General features: G+C 37.2%; 1 long non-coding RNA gene across 2 annotated transcripts in view; it reads right to left on the bottom strand.

Moving 5' to 3' along the window:
- Positions 1-3014: 3014 nt before the first annotated feature.
- LOC116780803 overlaps positions 3015-13662 on the bottom strand; it is a 33553-nt gene continuing 22905 nt past the window's right edge. For both annotated transcript variants that reach the window (XR_004354637.1, XR_004354635.1), the window contains one exon: positions 3015-3098. This is a non-coding gene — a long non-coding RNA (uncharacterized LOC116780803). The remainder of the gene's footprint in view (positions 3099-13662) is intronic.

Here is a 13662-nt window from a genome sequence, read left to right as displayed (position 1 = left end):
GTTTTTGGGGTTTTTTTCCATTCTTATTTAAGAAAGGAATTAGCTCTTCAGAACAATGAATGTCAAAGAGACTGAAATAAGCAAATGGAACCAAATAAGGCAACACGGTTTGTAGGCACTATGTTATCAAAATAATCTGCTAGCGCCAATGGGTGCACCAGGGGTAATATTAACCTGAAGCTATACGCCTACAGAGCAGATTCAGACTCTAGTCTTGACTTGTCAGCAGGAGGATTCTGGTTGCTTTAAGTGCCTCCTAAATTTGCCATAACCCAGTCCTTAACAAATGCTGTTTCTCCATCAGTGAGCACAGCAACAGTGAGACTCTACCTATATTCTCACTCATTATTGTTGAGACAGGGAAAACTACTGGAAACTGCTTCATTTTGTAGAAGAAAGAATGTAATAAGACACACAACAGCAGTGTATCATACCTGCATCACCTGTGAGGGGCAAGTAAATTTTAGTTTCACTGGTTATAATAAAAGTTCAAACTATATTAAGGAATAGTCTGTAAGAATTTACTGATTACAGTGATGTGTAATGACTTTAAAATACAGCTTTCTTCTTTTTAGTCTTTGCAGAATTATAAAAAGAGGCCATTGACTTTTGTGCACAATTTACTAGATACTTAAGAAAGTGCAAATTAGTAATACTTTAACATTTTAAAATGCTTTCAGATCAAAACATTCATTAATTGTATTTGTTACGTTAGATGTGTATAATTTCTAGTGTTAACCATTCTGTTGTTAAGACACTGACACTGAAATGTTAGTCTTAAATGCCTGGTACTTCACCTATGTATTCAGTCTCCTAGCTTCAGCTGAAGGAAACTTAATGTGTTTACATGATGTAAAACTTGCAAACATAAAATATAAGAGCAGATAGAGCTTGCAGATATGTGTGATGCAAAATACTGCTGGTAAATATACCCTGCAGGTACATCTTTTGGTTTAGGCTTTAAAATGTACCTAGACAGATCAGCAAGACAGTATCCTTCTCAAAGCTGAACATCATATATGTCAGAATATGCAGTTTATTTTCAGTCCACAAGGTAATCTTTTATAATACTGCAATATTTCAATATCAAATAAAATACAATAATCTCAAGGTTGTTAAAGCTCACATTTCAAAAGAGTAACTAACAAGAGTTATGTACAGTGTATTCCAAAAAAATAAGAAGAAAAAACATGGAAAATTAAGTTGCCATGGACACTGATGCAACAACTACTATTTGAAAATAGTCCTGTAACCATAAGCATATTTCTGATTAGAGTTCTGCAGAAAGGAAAACAAATATTGTCTCTTAAAGAATACTGAACTTCATCCATAGATGGTACAGTAATACTACATATTTATCTATATAATATTGATTTTTAGGCTAAGCTCTGTAAATAAAATAAAAGAACATGTATTTACAGATCAGAAGGATACATGCATGTGTCTGCTTGTACCAAATTGTCTTGTATAAAAACCTCTCATAGCATATTCCTTTAACAAACTTAATTTCTTTCATAAGTGGGCTATTGTTGTGGAATGCTATTCTCACCTATTACAGAATTGCAAATCAAAGAGAGACTCTAAACTATCTACCAGCAGCCACACTTGGACTGTGAACTGAATGTGGGTCTTTTAATTCATGTGTTAGTTGCTCCAAGTGCTTAGACAATCATTCTCAATCTGTGGAGTGTGAAACACCAGCCCTAGAGATCATGAACAAGCTTTTTAAAAAATAAACAGAACATAAGTGAGAAATGTGACAATACTGACAGTTCTCATTACACTGTGCTCACACAGGAGTCAAAAACTAAATTTAAAAAAACAAAAAAACAAAAAAAACAACCAAACAAAAAAAAAAACCAAAAAAAAAAACAAAAAAAAACAAAAACAAAAAAAAACACAAAGGTTTCTCAATTCTCATGGAATGTTATAATGTTGCCCATTATATTCATACTTGGCCTCTGTATTTTAGCTTAATTTCCTATTTGTAAAAATAGCAAGGGTTATGGTGGAATTGAAATGTATATCCTACTTTCATGTGATATGTGATGTCGCTAAACACAGTATAATCATTCACTACCCTTCTTCCATTTATACTTTGACGTGCTTCTGGAAGGCAAACCTGGGTCTCTGTGTACAGTGATTTTCTTTTTATCTCTGAAAGAAGAGGGTAAACTAGAATTCAGAGGTAAAGGTTTTCCCAATATTTTTCATTCTTAGGACTTTTAGGACTGAACATAGGAGACAGGTAAAAGCAAAGTAGATGAAAAATTCACCACAAGGGTGTTCTGCCCTTATCTGGCTAGTGAGGACAACGAAATGTCAAAGGGAAAGAAAAAATCAACCCCCAAGAAAACATAAAAGTAGATAAAACAAGTGGAAACTGAACAGAAAATATCACACAGCATTTCAAGCATACCAAGAACGTATTGAATTTAAAATGTCCTTCAATCAAAAGATGAATAATAGCCCGATTTTAATATATTATCTATCTTACCATTTCGAATTATTACAGTTGTAATTTATTTCAGCATAATATAGGAAGCTTTATATTTTCATGACATTTATTGAACACAGAGGTTTGGGGAGATGTGAAAGAATAAAATATGTGTAATATTCCTATATAAGAAAACTGTTGGGTTTGTTTGGCTTGGGTTTTTTTATTGTTATTAAACACTCTCATATGGGCAAAGAGCAAAGAAAAGATCAAGAAAAAGCAAATGTAAAAGCTAAATCTAGGACAAAACTAAAGCTTAAGGAAAGGAAAGGAAAAAAAAGACTAAAAAAACTCTAGCTTTTGCAGTCAGTTTACTTCATTATTCATGTAGTTAAAATAACATACTGAAATAGTCCACACCTATCTTTTTAAAATACCTGCTGAACCTTAAAATGTATCTTGAATTATAAGCATTTACTTCTGTAAAACTAACATAACTAGCAAGATCATTTTTCCATTAGAAAAGTGACCAATTTGTCTCTATCAGCAGCTGCAAAAGGGCATTACGCACCCAGAGAGAAGACCTTCTTGTCCAAGTCCGGACTGGTGTATGGCTTCGCTGCACCACCTTCACTTTTGGCTCTGCCTGGTGTTCCTAAACCTGTAAAACAGGGCAGAAGGGGTTGAGGTCTCACTTAGTAGTGCTTTCAGGTACACCTCCACTGTACTTTGTTTTTTCAGCATATACAAGGACCATCTTCTCATTGAGACCTGGGCAAATATATTTTAAGCCTCATTCTGTCTGAGAGGTGTTTTCAAGCACATGCTTTCAATCCCTGATACTTAAAAAGTTCTCAAATGACAATGTTGCTATTCTGGAGGTGGGCTAAATGTTGTAGCTTAAAATCATCTTTCTTTTCCACCATGTAAGCATGCTTATTGAGCTGACACAGACTCCCTAATTAGTTTAATGTTGTTTCCTATGTTCCAAGCAAAAGTTCCAACTACTTGGCTCCTTTGAAAGATGGCTTAGGTGAGAGTTTTCTGTGCCATCTTCTAATGGGTTGCAAAAATGCATCCAAACGCTGAAAGGGACATGGTCTAACCAACACATGATGCCTGTAGCTGGGTGTGTGTTTCATGCACTGAGATCCCCCAAGTGTGCTATTAAGAAAAATTGAAGAATATCCTTTAATAAGCAAAAACAATTTAGCTTTTATTTCAAGTAAATTAATTTTAATATTTAGTTCTGCCAGAAAAACCTTCAGTCTGAGTTTTACTTGCTGGAAATGTACCTCAGATTAGGTATTGGCATACTGCTCCTACTCATAAATTCCTTAATGCTCCAAGTACCTTTTGTTCTCACAAGGCCATAGTTCACAGTAATTTGCTTTTATTTCCTGATATTTCACATGCCTGTAAAGAAACAATCTTTATATACTGCTTTAAAATACCATTAGCTGAAAAAATGAGTTCCAGTGGCAGGACTTAAAATAACTGCAGCCAACTTTAATACTATGATTTTAACAGTGTCTAGCTAAGTCTTCTAAATTGAGAAGCATCAGTTTGCAAATGCTGATTGAATTCGAGTGGTTAGTCACTAATATTTAAGGTTGTGAACACTAATGTTAATAAGCCCCCCAGACAAATAAAAGGCGTTTTTGTGCATACTGTTTCTTGTTTTAATACTGAAAATGTTGTACATAAAGCTGCCTGATTTTGCTTTCCCAAGTTTACATGAATTCTAGTGCTCACAAATAGTATTACAATAAGACTACTAGAATCTCTATCTTGTTTGTAAGATACACAAAGACTTTTATTTTCTTACACACTAATGGATTTAATTCCTTCAATCCAAAATTAAGACAGAAACTGCTAAGTTACCATACCTTCTCAGTTTGATTCTTGTCAAATCTGTCTACCCAAGTTCAAACTAAAACAAGCCATGGCTTTGTTAAGATATGTAGACATATCCTCTATGACCTTGATAAACTCCATCAACTCTTTTCATAATAAGGCATTTGGCAATTGTCAGGAACAGCTGAATACTGGTAGTCTGACATTAACCTAATAATGAAAAGTTTTCTCATCCCATGGGACAGTCTTCTGAAAAGATTTCTTTGGACTATGAACACCTTGGATCATCAGGTGACTGAAATTCTTCATTCAAAAGTGGTTCTCAACTCTCACATGTCTACATAATATAAACTCAGCAAAGAATATTCTGTGGGCAGCCCATTGCTGTTTCTCTCTTTGACATCAAATCCTTCTCATCATGTTGGGGCATCTAATGGGCAACACTTTCTAGGATGCTCACAGGCTAGGAAATGGAGATCACCTGACTGTCAGGTTTGCTGTAAACCGAGTGGGTGTTACTTTTATGCGAGATTACTCAGAATATACACTTCACAGCAGTAACACAAATGTTCTTAATCTACATGATTTTTCAACTTTAGACTTCAAATGCTTAATGCTTTCTTTTTACCATGAATTTTGCAGCATGCAAAATCCCAATGAAAATGTCTTTCTTCCTCTCCACTGGTTAAATTTAAAAAAAAAAAATTCAGTATCTTAAAAAGCCCTTAGAAGAATTCTAGACTCATCATAATAATATTGTTTATACAAAAGGAATTTTCGAAATATATTTTTATTGTAATAAGAACATCATGAGTAAATTAGTGTATCCAAACTCTGAAATGTTAACTGAATTCCTATTATGTAATTTTTGTTGTTAAAATCAAGTAGCTGTGAAACCTTTAACATGCTAAAACAGTACTTATGACCAAAAGAGCTATGTTTTTAAACTTTTATATTGCTCTCTTTCTATAGATAATAACCAAAATATCTATATACACCTCCTTTCCATGGCAACCAAATTGTTCTAAAATAAACCCTATATATACATATATGTATATGTGTGGATAGATTAGATAGATAGAAATGAACACAAGTCAGTCAGTGTTGTTTCACTCTAATCTGCCCCAAGGGATCTATTAACAAGAAGCTGAGTTACCCTCATCTTCAGGGACAGGTCATAACACCCCATAACAACCAAGATTAGTGCATACAAGGAATATTGTGGATTAAATAAACCTGAATTTTAATATGGCAATTATCATCTTCTTTAAAAAAAAAAAAAGAAAACATGTTTAGGGCACTAGCATGAAAAATTCTAACCTGTATCTGCATTCATAATATATAATATCCAAGAATACCCATTTTATTGAGTTCTTATCCCAACCTTTACATATAAAAATCCTTTAGTACTAGTAGAACAGCCTACAATGCCTCCTACTTTTTCTGTGTCACGCTGCCTTATTGGGCTTAGCAACTCTGCAGTCCGCTCTTCCCTTCTTGGGATCTTCACAGCAGATTTATCATTATCCAGCTCCAGTTTCAAGTCTACTTTATTTTTCCTCCAGTGATGACGTAATGCCCAGGGTTCAATTACAGAGTTTTCTCCATACGTCATGCTCTCGTATAAGGTTTTCTCCTCTAACACAACCTCCTTGGTGATCCACAATCAACATAATCTGCCTGCAGCATTTTGCTTCATTTCCTGATATTTGCCAGCTTTCTGGCTGTCATCTATCTTCTTCAGGCTAGGTATGGTAGAGTTTGACCTCCTGCCAGATTCTGAACTCTGCTTGTTCAGTTCCCCAGGCCACCCTGGTCCTGCCTGGTAGTTGTACTTGCAATAGAAATAAGCAAGAAAAAAGATTGCAAAGTAGAAAGTGAACATTATGAAATACAAGTAATGGTGGCTACTTAAATCTTTTTTTGAAATAGAGCTTTGGTCAATGCCATCAGTTACCAAAAGTGATCGTTAAGCTGGTAAAGGATACAATCAATAAACAACAGCAGAGTTGGGTTCTGGAAATTACTGTGAATTCCCTCTCTGAACAAAGTCTGAGCCCAGACCTAACAACTAAAAGGTGTATATTCGGAGTCCTCCAACAGGTGGTAAATGTACAACTGCTCTTACAATCACAAACCCTTATAGGAAAGAAATATGAAAGACTATGAAAAAACTCCACAAAAATAGGAAGGAATATGAAACGCAGCAGTATAAATAAAGCTGTTTAAGTGAGGTTTCATCAAAAGTAGGATTATGAATACAGCAAATTAGCATTTTCTTTAAGTAGCTTAGGGTATAAAGCTTCTCACAAATGAAATATATGAACAGCTGCAAACAAAAACAAATAATAAAAAAGGACTACGAAGATTAAAGCTAGAGCGTTGCTACAGTCTGTAATTTGATAACTCTAGTGAGCACATATATAAACATAAATGTATTCTAACTATGGCATCAGGGTTACAGGGAAATGATAAGCATATTTTACTAGCTAATACAAAAGATCATTGCTCAGGCAGTAGTCCCCTCCACAATTGTATGAACCAGCAACAGCAGCATTCACTGGAACAATCAAGAAAGTGGTGGAGAAGTTTTAGTTTTGAATTCCCATATCTAGAAGCCAAATTAAGCAGAGAGTTGAGGAAAATATTTACTGCAGCTCAATATTTCGTCATGGGTTGAGCTGCCTAGAAATTCCCCCACAGGATAATTTGCCATCAGATAGTGCTGCTTCTACAGAGTTAAAGCATTTTGCAGGAAAACATGGGTTTCATACAGCGAAGCACTGAATAATGATTGGAATATTTACCTTTCGCACAAGCATACTCACTGCAAAATGAAATTATATCAAAACACAGTACTTCTACCTTTATCAGAGGTGAATATTTACTCTCAAAGAATTGGAACATTTTGATATGGCCAAAATTGGGTTTGCTGCATTTTGTTGCATCTTGGAAATCAGAAATTTTCCATTCCTACTGAAGTCATTGCTGAGCAGGTTTCTTTCCTGACAGCGAAAATCACTCATCAACCTTGCAATAAGGAATAGTAATTAAAATTAGTAAAGAACAGAGCACAGACATAATAGGCATTTTCTAGAAGTGCTTGTGTAATTGTTCTTGCGAGCTATGACAACAAAAGTGTTGTCATAAATGAACTGAGTTATCCCACTGAGAACAGGAAACCACTGGGAGCAGAGTGGGAAGTTATGTTACCTGAAGTTGTGCTGATGCTGGTCTAAAGCCCTCACCGTGCCTACCTGGTTGTATCAGAGTGTACAAGAAAATGAAGGGAAAAGAAGTAGAGTTTCCTCTAAACCAAGAGAAAGTTGACTGAGATGGGAAATATGTCAGTATTGACAAACAAATCATCTACTCTGTGTTCTTAAGGGAGAGAGAAGTTCAGGGACAGTCATCTGCCCCTTCTGAATGGGAGTGTGATCTATATCAAGGAACAATGTGCTAGAAACTCTGGAAGAAAATTATACGTGACTCAATGGCATTCTAAGCTTTTTTTTTTTTTTTGTACTGGCATTTGTTTATCCATCTCCCTCAGTGGGATGAGTTCAAGAGAGTGTAACAAGAAAGAAAAATGGATACTAAAATGTCCTACAAAGAACTACTAGAAGACAATGGTAAAGAAACAAATTTGAACTGGAAAGCTGTGTAAGTAATGGTTGATTTGAAAACAACAGTAAGGTTTTTAATCATCAGGAATGAATATAAATGAATTCTCATATTCATCCACTGTTTTTATCTCTGTTATTGAGAAAGAGGAGAAGGAAGGTAGAGGATGGCATTATATACACACTATAATAGGAAATATGTAAATAACATTGTGCTATCTCTTGAATTATTGTCATAAGATTTCATAATAAGCTCAGAAGAAAAGAAGTTATCAGAGAATTCAGGAAGCAAAAAAATCACATTTAAGTGGAATAGAAAGTTGGACAGCAGAGATATAAAGTCAATACAGAAAGTAATGTAGGGAGTTTTTTCTTGATGAAGTGATAGGGGTACAAATTTAAATTGAATGACAGAAAGCATTTGAAGCACCTAGGCAAATAAACTACTTGTAGCTCATATCCTTTCATGTATAATTCAAACAAAAGTTGTTCTGTGCTCGAACATGGTAACAATGTAATATTGATAAAATAGAAAGGAGTATCAAGTCAAAAAAAAGATAAACCTAAACCTTATTTGCCTTTTCTAACCTGTCAGGGTAATATACATATATATAATTCACACAACCATAAAATTTGTAACCTTCCATCTGCTAGAATCTGTTGCCTCTTAAAGCATCCCAAAATTGTGCAGCTTCATGACAGCATATCAGAAGGATTCCATTACTTAGCCTTTGACTTAGTCAATGGATGTGAATTGTTTTGAAGATATAGTTGCAAGAGAACATCACAACGAAGCAGATGCCAGGCATTGCAGGAGAAAAGACTCCTTCATCACTGGCTGTGATGCCATCGGCTGCTGGTTGTGGGTGCACGTGGCTGCGAGCAGCTGTTGAACTACCGGGACAGTCCTGCCTTCCCCTCTCCTTTTCGGCACCCCACCCTGGGTTGCCGCAGGTTTCTTCTCCCCACCTGGGTAAGTGGGACTTTGTTTTGTTTCTTCTGAAAATTTTTGACTGCACCATTTGTTGTTTATTCAGATGGTTTATTCAGTGGTTCTTTTCCTTTTCCACACTTCCATCTGAAGTTTCTTAATTTTTAAATTGTAATCTTGTTAAACTAAGACAGAAATACAATTTACTAGAAAGATTACAATAAATACAATGATACAGAGAAAACTAGGTTTAACCCCCAAAGACAGATGTTTAACCCAGGACCCTGGGACAAGAACAGAATGGTGTTCATTGACCCCTCTGCTGAGCACCACACGGCCCCCCCGGGTGCAAAGTTGAAGGAAACCTATTGGTCCAGATGATGGTCACAGTTCTGTCAGAGTAATGATCACAGTCTTGTTGAGAGTAGCAGTCACAGTCCTGTTGGAGGTCTGGTCCTCCTGTGAATCCAACAAGTGGTACCAGAAGTCCCAAAACCCCAAGATTATATATGGTCAGGTTCAGGTGGGAGTGGTCAGTACCTCCCCCAGGGTGGGGAGTTTCACAATGGGTGACATAACTCTCTGAGTCATGGGATATTTTTGGAGTCTTTGACAGTCTGGGTCGTTGCATCTGCCTATTATGCCAGTCCAGTATGGCCCATTAGCAGAGATGACCCCTCAGGCTGGGTGCGAATGTGCTAATGCCTCCCCGGAGGGGAGTTATCACAGCTGAGTCATTGGTGCCTTTAACACCCAGCTTGTAGCCTGAGGTGTCAGGTGTGCCCTGGGCAGCTGCTGCAAATGATCCATTATTAACAGTTCATCAGAAATGACAGAGAGGGTGTAGAATACACAGTTTTGGTCATACCCACATAGTGATAAACAGGCCCCTGTAACTAGGACAGATGTCCTTTAGGGTCACTCCAGAGACCCAGGAAACTGCCAAGAAAGCAGGTGAAAATTTCAGGTCTGCAGCTGCTGATTGAGTCCCTAGGGACAGCCCTAACTGAAGAGGGCCTAACTTCACAGTCAGAAAGGTGCAAGTGGTTGCAGATTTCTCTTTGGAAAATCAAAAAATTGGTATGATAGTCCCCTTAAACTGTGCTTACTTTTCAATCAGGTGCAACCTAAACAGCCTTGTAAATAAGGCCTCCTTATTCCCCTAAGAAAATGGAGGTTTGCCCCATGGAGGCAGATGTGCATCTGTCTCTTCTAAGGCTCCTTGGACAGTCAGTGGACTTCTCACCAAGTTGATCACCAAGAACTTGCTCACCTTAAAAGTAGACAAGTAAAATAAATCAGCTAAATTGGTCTTATTTCTTTCTATTTTGAAGCAAGCAATTATGCAATGACACGTCTGTGTGTAAACATCTACATAGCACAATAGACTTTAAGTCAGGCTAATGCTTTGAGTTTGCTAAAAGGTCAAAGTTTGCAAAAGTTACAAAACCACCTTCATTTTTGTATCTACTGTAGTGGAGATCACACGGTCAGTTATCCCAAAGAGACTGCATGCTTTTTCCCTATGTGACGGGCCTTTCCTGCCCAGAGAAGGCTCCTTTGTCAGCAGTCCTGTACAGGTTGCTTTGCACCGCTGTCACCCTTATATATACTAGAAAGCAGGGATGAGAATTTCACCCACCAATGCTTCCTGGGTTCTTTGGAGCTGCTGGTCATCATTTTAGATCCCCGTCTATTTTTGAGAAATCATTGCTGATGGGGTTTCATTTTGATAACAGCTCATTCCGCCTGCAAAAGCCGCAGAAGGATGCTTTTTCATCTCTCCATGAGCTTATGGAAAAAGGAAGCAAGAGGGTTAAGCCTGAAGTGTATCAATGTAAAATACTCCTTCTTCTTAGCTTCACTTTACAGAATTTTTCTGAGTTTCTCCGCCTTATCCTGTAGACAGTAAGGAAAGGTCAGGAAAAAAACCAGCTATATCAAACAGCAAGAGGAGTTGAACTTGCAGTCAAGGTAATGGAACCCAAACTTCAACATGCATTTCCAACCACTGCAAAAGGGATCAGGCTAAAGGGTTTTTTTAAATGGGATATCAAAATTATACTTTAATTTAATAAGGTAGTGTTCTTCTGTTTAAGCATTTGTTTAGACTAGATTTTTTTGGTGACATGGGCAAACAAGTATAACGTGATTTCAAATTTTCAATACTCTTTGAAGCATACATATTCTTCAAAAAAGCCAGCATCTGAGGATTAATGAAAATATTGATTCATGCAGGGCCAGAAGGGCAAAGGAAACAACCCTCTCCTTCCCTTAGGGTCGTTGTCTGGATGTAAGTGAAGATTTGGCACATCTCTTCAAGTTTCCTCCATGTCAGGCAGCTGTCAGAGCAGTATTTCCAAGCCCAATTCAAATACCTGGGAGCAGTGCTGTGCCAGGCAGTGGCCCCATCATTCCTGTGCCTCTCCAGGACCTCCCCAGTCCCCACAGTGCCTCACAGCCCAGCCTTTGTAAAGCTCTCCCTTAAAGTTTGCACCTTGTATCCCTACAAGATTTTCACCCTTGAACAATTTGGGACTGTCAGAGTGACTTATTGGGCACAGGGCTCCTTCCTCTCCATTAAGAAATCATGGAAGATTTCTCTGGTCTGTCAGAGGATGTGTGCTGTTAATAGGCAAAACTCTGTTATCTATCTCTCTCAGCATACTGTGTTCCCTTCAAGGCGTATTTTGTCCCTTAAATTGTCTTTTTATTTATTAAGTCATAATCTAAATGAATGAATGAATGAATGAATGAATCTAGTAATCTGAAATAATTTTAGGAATTAATTAACAAGAGGTAAATAAAACAACAAAGGAAGCCATATACTGTGAGTCTCCCCACCTCTATAAAGTTTAATTTTTACCAAAAAAGGAGCAGTAAACAAATCACAAATTTCATCAAATTCTATTTATATTGTTAGTAGATAACACTGTATATATTTTGTTATATTTTCCACATAAGGCAAAAGTTATCTTCATTAACTTCATGAAATCTCATCTCTCAGTGAAAAAGCCTAGGGTATTCACTGTGCATTAAATGAAAATGTCATTTTCCAGCTGTATTATTTTGATTAACTAATTGATATTACAAAGTAAGTTACTGCATTTACTAGCACCTAAGGCACTGCATGTCTGTGAATATGAACCTGTGTAAGTGTCTTGCAAAGAGTCACCACTGCCAGGAACAGCAGTATGGTGTTTGCCCCTTTTCCTATGCCTTGTGTTCACCACAGCCCCCAAGAGCTGGTAAAACTACATGCCACCAGCACGCATCAGAGTCATGTCAGGCACTGCATGTGCACTGTGCTCATATCTCCAATTATACCCATGCTTTGGAGACAGAGGTCAATACTACTCACCTTGCCCTGGTTTTTGAGGGAAAATCAAAACACATCATACTTATGCAGATAACGTTCAGATATTACAGAATTATAGAATCATAGAATGGTTTGGGTTGGAAGGGACCTTAATGATCATTTAACTCCAATCTCCTCTACCATGGGCAGGGACACCTCCCACTAGAATAGCTTCTCAAGGCCTAATGTCATGACCACTGCCAGAGATGGAACACCCACAGCTTCTCAGGAAGGTAACCTGTTTCAGTGTCTCACCACCCTCACAGTAAAGAATTTCTTTCTAATATCTAACCTAAATTCCCCCTCTTTCTGTTTGAAGCTATTCCACCTTTTCCTATCACTGCAGCTCCTGATGAACAGTCCTTCTCCAGCTTCCCTGTAGGCCCCTTCAGATACTGGAAGGTTGCTATGAGGTCTCTAAGCAATCTTCTCTTCTCCAGGCTGAACGACCCTAACTTTCACAACCTGTCTTCGAAGGGGACATACTCCTTGACAAGTCCTCTCATCAACCCCATGGCCTCCTCTGGACTTGCTCAAAGAGTTCCATGTCCTTCTCATGTCGGGGATATCAGAACTGGATGTAGCACTCCAGATGGGGTCTCCCAGGAGCAAAGTAGGGGGGGGAGAATCACCTTCTTCGTCCTGCTAACCACACTGCTTTTGATCTGCTTAATAATAGCAGTTATCCATAAAATTTTTTTTATTTATATTAAAGATATATAAATTCTTCAAATTTATCTCTGGATGGTATTTCACCTTTACATTTTGGTGACTATGCTCAGGAATAATTAATAAGGTCTATTCTCATCTGCATATTCCTTGTTTTTTTGGTATTAATGTTCATGCTAGAAAGATACATGTTTCTACTATTTCAAAATTCAGTGAAAATGGGCAAGCCAGCCTTTGAAAATGTCTTGCAAATTGTTCAGTCTTGGTGAAATAAAAATTTGGTTGATGTTGATTCAAAGTACACACTGTTCAAAGATTTTAGCAATGACTTACAGGTTACTAGAGGGCTAGAAGTATATCACTGATACATGCTTACTCTTCTTTTCCCTGCATGTTAAAAAAAGATACATTCGCTGAAAATTTTTGCCTTTTTTGCCGAACACCCTAAGAGCACAAAACTGGTTATGCTGTCTGAGCTAATCAAATCCAATTCCATTATGAAGGCAAATACATCACAGTATTACATAACAGTTTTTCCACACTGATGCCCAGAATATTTGTAGATATTTGCTGTTTGTGCTGTTTCTTTCGACCTTCTCCATTTCTCTACTTTTCCTTCTTCTTTCTTTTCTTGGCCTCTGGTCCTTTCCTATTTTGATGGTCATTTTCTCTTTCTAAATTAGCTTTCTGGAAGCTTCAGCCTCCCTCTTTCTTACTTGTTTACAGCCACCTAATTTATTGTTCCTCCTAGTTTCTGTCTCACTTATGCTTTACTTCCCTCTGTAAG

Source organism: Chiroxiphia lanceolata, chromosome Z (genome assembly GCF_009829145.1).
Source record: "Chiroxiphia lanceolata isolate bChiLan1 chromosome Z, bChiLan1.pri, whole genome shotgun sequence".
In the NCBI taxonomy this organism is placed as follows: Eukaryota; Metazoa; Chordata; class Aves; order Passeriformes; family Pipridae; genus Chiroxiphia; species Chiroxiphia lanceolata.
The sequence above is the reverse complement of the archived record's forward strand: the minus strand, read 5'-3'. Positions and strand labels throughout refer to the sequence as shown.